General features: G+C 47.8%; 1 long non-coding RNA gene across 1 annotated transcript; it reads left to right on the top strand.

Annotated features, from left to right (window-relative positions):
* Window positions 1–4640: 4640 nt before the first annotated feature.
* Window positions 4641–8074, top strand: LOC124684905. The gene is made up of 4 exons (XR_006997213.1): window positions 4641–5088; window positions 5256–5392; window positions 7055–7214; window positions 8030–8074. It is a non-coding gene; the product is annotated as an uncharacterized LOC124684905 (long non-coding RNA).
* Window positions 8075–10517: the final 2443 nt, after the last annotated feature.

Below are 10517 nucleotides of genomic sequence, written 5' to 3'. Positions count from 1 at the left end.
GTAACTAAGCTTGGGGATGCTTGATACGTCTCCGACGTATCGATATTTTCTTATGTTCTATGCCATATTATTGATGATACCTACATGTTTTATGCACACTTTATGTCATATTTGTGCATTTTCTGGAACTAACCTATTAACAAGATGCCGAAGTGCCGTTCGTCGTTTTCTGCTGTTTTTGGTTTCGAAATCCTAGTAACGAAATATTCTCGGAATTGGACGAAATCAAAGCCCGTGGGCCTATTTTCTCACGAAGCTTCCGGAAGTCCGAAGGAGAGACGAAGAGGGGCCACGGAGGGGCCACACTATAGGGCGGCGCGGCCCCCTTGGCCGCGCGGCCCCGTGGTGTGGGGCCCCGTGCCGCCTCTTGACCTACCCTTCCGCCTACAAATAGCCTCCGTGACGAAACCCCCGCACCGAGAGCCACGATACGGAAAACCCATCGAGACGCCGTCGCCGCCGATCCCATCTCGGGGATCCAGAGATCGCCTCCGCACCCTCGCCGGAGAGGGAATCATCTCCCGGAGGACTCTACACCGCCATGGTCGCCTCCGGAGTGATGAGTGAGTAGTCTACCCCTGGACTATGGGTCCATAGCAGTAGCTAGATGGTTGTCTTCTCCCCATTGTGCTATCATTGTCGGATCTTGTGAGCTGCCTAACATGATCAAGATCATCTATCTGTAATTCTATATGTTGTGTTTGTCGGGATCCGATGGATAGAGAATACTATTTTATGTTAATTATCAAGTTATTATACATGTGTTGTTTATGATCTTGCATGCTCTCCGTTTCTAGTAGAGGCTCTGGCCAAGTTTTTTACTTTTAACTCCAAGAGGGAGTACTTATGCTCGATAGTGGGTTCATGCCTCGCATTGACACCGGGACAAGTGATGTAAAGTTCTAAGGTTGTGTTGTGTCGTTGCCACTAGGGATAAAACATTGGCGCTATGTCCGAGGATGTAGTTGTTGATTACATTACGCACCATACTTAATGCAATTGTCTCGTTGTTAGCAACTTAATACCGGAGGGGTTCGGACGATAACCTCGAAGGTGGACTTTTTAGGCATAGATGCAGTTGGATGGCGGTCTATGTACTTTGTCGTAATGCCCAATTAAATCTCACTATACTTATCATGTCATGTATGTGCATTGTTATGCCCTCTCTATTTGTCAATTGCCCGACCGTAATTTGTTCACCCAACATGCTTTTATCTTATGGGAGAGACACCTCTAGTGAACTCGTGGACCCCGGTCCATTCTTTTAATACCGAAATACAAATCTGTCGCAATACTTGTTTTACTATTTTCTCTGCAAACAATCATCTTCCACACAATACGGTTAATCCTTTGTTACAGCAAGCCGGTGAGATTGACAACCTCACTTGTTTCGTTGGGGCAAAGTACTTTGGTTGTGTTGTGCAGGTTCCACGTTGGCGCCGGAATCTCCGGTGTTGCGCCGCACTACATCCCGCCGCCATCAACCTTCAACGTGCTTCTTGGCTCCTCCTGGTTCGATAAACCTTGGTTTCTTTCTGAGGGAAAACTTGCTGCTGTGCGCATCATACCTTCCTCTTGGGGTTGCCCAACGAACGTGTGAAATACACGCCATCAATGGCGGTCTATGTACTTTGTCGTAATGCCCAATTAAATCTCACTATACTTATCATGTCATGTATGTGCATTGTTATGCCCTCTCTATTTGTCAATTGCCCGACTGTAATTTTTTCACCCAACATGCTTTTATCTTATGGGAGAGACACCTCTAGTGAACTGTGGACCCCGGTCCATTCTTTTAATACTCGAAATACAAATCTGCTCGCAATACTTGTTTTTACCGTTTTCTCTCGCAAACAATCATCTTCCACACAATACGGTTAATCCTTTGTTACAGACAAGCCGGTGAGATTGACAACCTCACTCGTTTCGTTGGGGCAAAGTACTTTGGTTGTGTTGTGCAGGTTCCACGTTGGCGCCGGAATCTCCGGTGTTGCGCCGCACTACATCCCGCCGCCATCAACCTTCAACGTGCTTCTTGGCTCCTCCCGGTTCGATAAACCTTGGTTTCTTTTCGAGGGAAAACTTGCTGCTGTGCGCATCATACCTTCCTCTTGGGGTTGCCCAACGAACGTGTGAAATACACGCCATCAAGCTCTTTTTCTGGCGCCGTTGCCGGGGATCTGAAGAAAAGTTACACCACAAGAGATCTCTAACTCCCACGTCAACTTTGCGCCAGCACCCATCCCAAAAGCAAACTTGGCAAGGGCTTCTAGGCGAGGAAGGAAGATCTCTAGACCCATGTCAAACAACTGTAGGGGGGAGTGATGGTCTGGATGCCCCCATGCCTTTCAGCTCACAACGACCACCATGATGCCCAGCCGAGAAAAAATACATGTATATCACTATGAATTTCAGTTGATATTCTGCATGGCCGTGAACTTTAAGTGGGTGTTGTTATTCATTGCGAGGTAGATCAGCTTTCAATCATCTCCGGAGGAGCAGACCACCCAGCAAGCATAACTTCACCAAGAATTCAGCCAAGAAATGGTCATATAAAATGAGGTAACCTTGATGTACAGCAAGTAATACTGAATCTAAGAGTACTTGATTTTCTTAGTCATTATTTTCTGCAGTCACCAATTAACACCTGGAAAGGGAGCAAACCTGCTACTTGCCAGAGAAATTTTGCACATATACGGATAAAGCAATGGGTAACCAGCAAGAAAACTGACATTAAAACATAAGGTATAACCAGCAAGAAAACTGCCAATAAAACAGAAGGTATCACCACATGTAGTTTAACTACAAAACTGTAAGAAAAACACTTATCTATGCAGCAAGTAGGATATGTTTGACCAGCATATGCAGCCATAGAAGTTAACTATGAGTCTATGAGAATTTTAATAATTTGGTCAAATATGTCTGGTCTAGCTATGTCCTTGCTAATGAACAAAGACAATTCTAATCGCTATACTCCAATAAGATTAAGATCGGAGATAAAACATAAGGTATTCTATTGGGAGTCCTTTCAAGCATAGCAGTACATTTCTTTTTCTTCGATAAACATGTCAACAGAGAAACTTCATAATATACATCTCAAGCATCACATTTAACATGGGTGTATGCACGCCAGCCTAAGAAAAATGGAAACCAAAGAAGCTGATCTCTCACATTAGCCGATTTTAATAACATGTAGGTACACTGTTGACGAGCACTTCATCGATAATGATTTAACTGATCTCTCACATTAGCCGATTCTAATAACATGAAGCTGATCTAAACTAATAGAACCTAGGTAGGAACATTATAAAGAAAAATTAGTGGTCATATGGTTCTAGAGTTAGCAGAATTCCTTTATACATTTCTAACCCAGAAACCAATCATAATCTTACACCGCAAACTTCTTCAGAGTAATATTTCTCAAATCTTGATAGTGGACGGCTGGGTCTGGAGCAGGTCTCAACAGGTTACCTCAAGGTTACCTCATTTCAAGTTTGGGTCTGGATGCTAGGCAGCACTACAACAAACGGACAGAAAAGTCAGAAAACATATGGATTTGAACTGAGAAGTAGAGGAGCCTCTCTTATGAACAAAAAAGTTCATGCACCTAGGCTAGAACAGGAGGACGAGGATACGGAGAGAGAGGAGAGGAGCACGTCGGGGGCGAGGGACAGAGCGCTCACCCACCGCAGACCAGTCACCCCGCACACCGCGCCCACGGCCCATCTCTTGGATCCTCATGCTCCTCTAGCGTCGCCGCCCGTGGTGGCGGCCTCCAGACCGACGACGCCCTGGAGGTCTTCCTCCTCCGCCTCATCGGAGACGACCATGAGGGCCTCCACCTCTGCTGCTACTCCATGCTCACCCCGCCTCAGGTCTCCAGAGCTCGAGCTCCATGGAGGAGGCCGGCCGACGAGGTGGGGATACGTGGCTTCGGAGGAGGAGAAGGTGGGTGGCGGCCAGGGAGATGGAGCAGCGTCGCCGGGCACGGGGGAGGAGCACACATGGGGATTGGAAGGAGACTCGCGAGGGGATGGGGCGCGGCGGCTGGGGTTGGGTGAGTGTGCCTCTAGGGTTTTCACCGTGGGTGTCCCTTTTATATGGACGCGGTGAAAATATAGACGGCTGAGATGCACTAATGTAAAGATCCGACGGCTCACGTGGTCAGATCGCTGTGAGTCCCCCTATGGGGGGCATCTATTATATCTCTTAATGGCAACCGAACGAGGCCTTAAAGGGGTGCGTTTTTACCCCACTATCCACGCGGTCAAAGCGGTGCGCTCCCGAACCATCTCCTAATTTCTAGGCATATCTCCCCCATCTCTTCCACTAACCTCCGCATGTATGCCCATATCTGCCCAATCCTTATGCGTGGGGCGGAGCTGCTCTAAGGGTCTGTTTGGTTCCTAGCCACACTTTGCCAAGCCAAAGTTTGGCAATTTGGTATGTGTTTGGTTCTTGCCACACTTTAGAGCTGCCACACTTTACTAATCATATAACCCACCTGTCATAGAGTGAATTTTTTGCCAACTTTTGCCACACTTTGTGGCTTCCAAAATCCTAGCCACATTTTTGTGGCTGCCACACTTGCCAAAGTTAGGCTTGGCAAACTGTGGCTGGGAACCAAACAGGCCCTAAAATCTCCAGTTTCCCATCGCGGTCAGCATCTCCCCAGCCCCGGCGGCCGCCCCTTCCGGCGTGGGCGTCCACATCCCCTTCCTCTTCCTATTTCTTTGTTGTCGTGGCCTTCCCTTCCGATGATGCGGGCTTCTCTTCTCGGCCGATGCGGTCGTCAGGCTGCGAGGTTATGAGGAACGTCTTGGCAGTGGTCGCGCCTTCCCCGCGTCCTGGCCGGCGTCTGTATTGGTGGAGGCGCTTCCGTCGTCTCCCCTCCATCGTGGCGTCTCAGCCCCAGCAACGGCAGCTTCCTTCGCGCGGGCCGCAGGGTTCTGGGCGCTTCTTCTCTAGCAGCCTTATCCCGACGGCGGTGGTCATGGCATGCTCGCACTCCAGGGCACGCGTGCCGGTCTGGATCTTCCTCCCCTGCTGCGGCGCCACGGGGAGACGAAGTCCTCCATCGGTGTACAGGTGAGTTTTCTCTGGCCATCACATGGTTGGTGCGTCCCGACCCAATTCACCATGTTTCCTCTTTATGGTGCAGTTCGTAAAGGATTGGGTGAAAGTTTTCGCATATGTTGATGCTGTGTTTCTCTAATTTTTTTTACTGAAACAATATCGCTGCATATTTTTTGCAGGTTCTGTTTTTTCCCAAATTGATGTCTGCTAGGTTATTTAGCCGATGAAAGGAAACAAATTAGATTTCATTCTGCGTGATTGCTGCAGAAGACATGTCAATTTCCATTCTAGCCATCATTTTCAGGGATGGGTGCAGGTAATCATTCTTTCAGATATGCAATTTTCCTAACGTCCTGTGTGACTCAAGTGATTCTCGTGTGCCACAGTAATTACTGGCAAGTGGGGTCAAATAGTACATATCATTTTCCAGTTACTGTCTGGAAAACATACTCTACATTTTGCTTACTTACCATGCCTTGCCCTATGTTTCCATTTTCCAAGAACATGACTTGACAAAATGACCAGGGTGCATTCAAACTTATCTGATTTCCATTGAGTAGTCAAAATCTTCTTGCTTCATTTTCTTTCCAAGGAAGCTGGATAGAAAGCTCCACCTATTATTTATCATCTGGCGTATTTATTCCCTGAGAAGAGAAAAGCCTACATGCTCAATCACATTCGGCATTACAATAATATTTTAGTGTATTATTTTTTGCTTGCAAGTGACATATATATTTCATTGCAAACCTTGATCCATTTACTACTGAACATTGTTGTTAACTAACCAATCCACAAATGCTACAGGTATTCCCTCCCTTTTTGGGGCATATATTTGCATATTTTGATCAGTTACATAAGAGAATGTTGCTTCTCTTCGTGGTTGCATTTCTCCTGGGTTATTATAATTACTGGATTGAATAACAATGACTGTTGTATATCTAGGGATTTTATTTTTGATGAGTTAGTGCACACCTGTGTTCCCCTTTATCCCTTCCTATTATTTATTGGCAAGTTTCACAAAGCAACCAAGGAGATCGTTATTGGCAATTCACAATAGAGAGAAACTATAAATTATTAAATATTATTGAAAATAAATTCGCAAGAGATTTAACTACATTATCGAGTCCATTTTATTGCTTCAGAAGACAAGTGAAAATTACTTTACAAGTTTGTAAACAGTGAAGCTATAACATCAGTAAATGATTTTTTTTTGTGTTGCCTCTGATCTTACCTTAAGGGCATTGTATACCTGTAGCATACATCCAGGAAACTATTATGTGTATGGAAATGGATCATTTTAGTTAGTGCTGATCTGTAGCCTCTGATTTTAAACTGGCCTAATCTAACTTACTGGTTAGGAAGTAAAACATAGACAAAAGGTAGCAACATGGGTGAGCAAGTAAGGTCGTGTCAGGGATGATACTGATATCAGATTCAGTGGCCAGGGAAAAGACAATGGTAGTCATTTAAATCATTTTTGCACACGGATAATTACGAATTATAATATATCACTACTGTTCCATTCTAATGAAAGCTGAGATGCATCACTTGTGCATTATGTTTCTCATGATTAACCCATTTCTGCCTCTTTCGCTTAGTGATAAGAATTTTAAGCTATAAACCATGTACTTTCATACCAGTCCTGCAGCTTCCAAGTGTATCACTTACTACCACAGCATGTTTGCCATACTTGCACGCATTGCCTCTTATCTAGGCTTATGACACTTCCTTTTCTTTTTATGGCGAGTGGGTTAGTTGACTCAAGTTAATTTTTCCTGCTCTGGCCTTGGTGACATACTGACATATAAAAAAGCCTTGGCATGCAGATTAGTTGATTCATGTGATTTCTCTACGTATGACTCCTACACATGTTCTTGATTTACCTCGCTATATATTTTTTCATCCATTGATTAGAAGTTTATCCTTCATGCAAATATTTCTTTTTCGTTTGGGACTTATAGGTTCTCTCTTATCACAGGTTATCAACACCCCACCATCTGTAGTTTGGAGAAAGCTGAATTTATTGAAATTGCTCGGGAATGGCCATATCATTTACTTTGTTTTCCTTATCAGTTATCACATATTGAACAGAGTTGCATGGATAAGCATGAGATATGCCCTGCAGTTGAAAGCCTGAGGTCAGGGTCGATTTCTTTTTCTTTTGTGGTTCGTGCTGCTGATATATGGTTTTTTTATCTAATAATGAATCAATATCTTTATCATTATTAATGTAGTATCAATTTAGAAAAACTTACTGTATTAACATTGGTAGCGCAGGCTGCCGCTATATCATACATGGTTGGTGAGTTTTAAGCTCCATATGAACTAAATTGTGCCTAGAGTAGGGGTTATTACTTACTTAAGCATTTTCATAGGGATAACTAACTTTCAGCTAAAAGCAATAAAGCGGTTTGTTATAACAAACACATAACTATAGAGATGTCAGTATTTGTTGTTATTTGCATGATCTGTGGAGACAAAGTTACTCTGATATCTCATTTCTTTTATGATTGTGTTTGAATACTTAATAGTGTTGGTTCATTATTCAGTACGGAAATTTGACAGTGTAGAATTAAGGATTACTCGATGGTGCATAACGATATTCTTGGATCAATTTGTTAAACCACCAGTCATGTCTGTTTGCAAAATATGTATTTCTTTACTTTAATTTCAGGAGTCAGTTGAGTTGTAGTTTTGTACATTTACGTGGTTCCAACTTTTGCTACTTTGAAGTTAAGTTATAGTTTCTCTTGGCTATTGTTTTCTCCACCGTGTAGAGTAATTAAAAGTGCCACTTATTAGCTTTGTTTAACATAAACTGCACAGATGTAGCTACCTCTACAATTCCTCATGTACTTTCGATATAAGGATCAGATATATGTTTTTTGTAGTGTAATGTTTCACTTCTCCATTTGAATCTCTTTTAAAGTTGTGAGGCCATTTCACCTTGCAGGTTGAGCTCATATTACCAACTGATCTTCTTCACCTTGCAGTTGTAGGAAAACACTCGGATGAACCGGGCGGCATTTGCTCCGGGTGGAACTCGCTATGCCATTGGTCAGGGGATAGGTGGTCCCTTCTATATTGGTGACAATTCTTTTTTACTGCAATCACCAATACAGCTACAAATACATAGGGATGGGACCCGCCACTGGAGCAAATTTATTTCCCCATCACCATCCCAGAGACTCATTCTGAGCATCTGCTGCTCGGTAGCAGAACGAGCTCTCCCCGAAGATTTTTCCCAGCGATGGTCTACCTACGGCGATAGGTGCGGGAGTTAGTGTTGGATCCCCGAGCTCCAAGCGGCGGTGAAGTTTCAACAGTGTAAGCGGGACATACGGTGCAAGGTGAGCGGGATGGCGGTGCAGGCATCGGTGGTTGATGCGACGGCGCCCTGCCGTGTGGCTGGCGGCTTGACGTGATGCGATGGGGGGCGAGCTGATGCGTTGAAGACTCACACTGAGCAGCCGCGGCGGCAGGAGCGGCGCCTGACACATTGCGGCGGCGGAAGGACCGGTGCCCTGACACAACACAAACAGTGGGAGGATTGGAGCTGTGGTGTTTCCGTTCTGTGGTGCCCGTGGTGGCCATGGCCGCCGTAGAAGGTATCGCCGCGCCGTTCTTGCAGCATCCACTGTCCGCGACTCTGCGTCGCATGGTGCCTGCTGGTCCAGCGGCGAAGGCGGTGCCCGTGGACGCGCTGTGGATGTGCCTTATCGACGGCGGCACATGAATCATGCAGGCCGGGACGGTCGGCTGGACCGACGAGCCGCTCTGGACATGAGCGTTGAGCTCCACGATGCCTCGCCGATTAAGGCCAGTCCGTGGACCGTAATTAGAGCATGTCTAGCAGGCCCCTCATATTTCTGCCCCGTATCCCGCCGCTTTTTCGCCCCGTATCGAAAAGTTGCTAACGGAAGAGCCATTCCGTTTAGCAGACCCCGTATTTCACCCCGTATTTTCAAAAATAAAAACCCCGGGAAGTTCAATTTCATTGATCATACTACGGATCATACATACGGATCAACGATTCTACATCCAGAATGCGCGATCCTACTCGGGGAGGTCGACTAGGTACGAGTCCGCCTCCGTCTCCGCCTCCCGCAACTCCGCCTCCTTCGCGGCGGCGATGGCCGCCGCCACCTCTTCCTCCTCCGCCCTCTTCCTCTTGGCGTCGTCTTTGAGGAAGCGTCGTAGCTCCTTCAACAAGTCGGGGGCCTCCTCCTCATCGCCGGCGAGCGGAGCTCCTCCGGCCGGTGCTCCCGGCCGCTCCAAGCCTCCTTCGCCCGGCCGGCGGCGCTCCCGGTCGGCGCGCCACTCGTCGAACTTGGGCCCGCTCATCGGCTTCATCGGCGGATCCTCGTTGTGCCGGCGCCCGCCGCGAGGTCAACGAGCTTCGGCGGGACGTACGCGGCGCCGGCGTGCACTGCGAGGTCAAGCAGCCGGCTCCCGGCGGCGGATCTCTTGCATTGGCGCCGCCACGCATCCTCCACGTTGTCCGGCGAGCGGGATCGCTTCGATCCGCTCGCCGGCGAGGCGGCATCTTGCGGCGGCGGGCGTCCATGCCGGATGCGGGGTGGAATGCGGCGCGGGGAGCGACTAATTGCTCGCCGGAGCAGGAGGAGTAGGCGGCGGCGCACGGCGGAGCTAGGGTTGCGAGTGAGGGGTTAACCCCTCACTCGCACCTGCGCCCAGTATAAGTACGGGGCGACGGGGCCGATTTCCTGGGCCCCGTACTCCGCCGAAACGGGCCGGCCCCGATACGGGGCCTGCTAGACGCCCAAAATCGCGCCTGCCCCATATCCCGCTGGAATTTTACGGGGTGGACGGGTTATACGGGGCCTGTTACGGCCTCTCTCTCTCTCCAAAAGTGTGAGGACCGTGTATGCAACCATTCATATGGTAGTACTTGCTGCGAAAGACGATGGCTGCTGCTTGCCGGAGCGTGCGAACGGAGGTTGCAGTTTTGAGCAGCAGTAGGGGCGGAGCACGGCATGTTCATACTCGTCTTGATCCAGGTCGCTCCAGCGGTGGAATAGCTCGGGAACCAGAACGCCACCGCCGACATTGCTGCTCACGCCATTTTCATTTTCTTCCCTACACCGCGACGCTGCTTTTTCTCTCGCTCAGCGACTCCGCGCCCCTGCCCCAGACCATGCACAAGGCGCGCAGTCTGTTGTGCCTGCCGTCGCTGCCTTGTTTCAGGCTCTGCCGTCGCCGTATAATTTCAGCAAGAGAGACTGCTTCATGGCCTCGTGGCCATGCATCAGAGGAAGGACCACGTGGGGGATGGACCACCGGGTGTTTATACTGCCTTTCTTTCAGTTCATCCCGGACAAAATACGAGCCAGTTTGCCAGACCATGCCGCATGTTGGACCAATAGGATCTCGACTTGCGCCGGGAGCATATGTCGCCCAGTTCACTCTATTCACTCTCG

This window comes from Lolium rigidum, chromosome 1 (assembly GCF_022539505.1).
Source record: "Lolium rigidum isolate FL_2022 chromosome 1, APGP_CSIRO_Lrig_0.1, whole genome shotgun sequence".
NCBI classification, from domain to species: domain Eukaryota; kingdom Viridiplantae; phylum Streptophyta; class Magnoliopsida; order Poales; family Poaceae; genus Lolium; species Lolium rigidum.
This window is presented reverse-complemented; position numbering and strand designations above follow the sequence as displayed.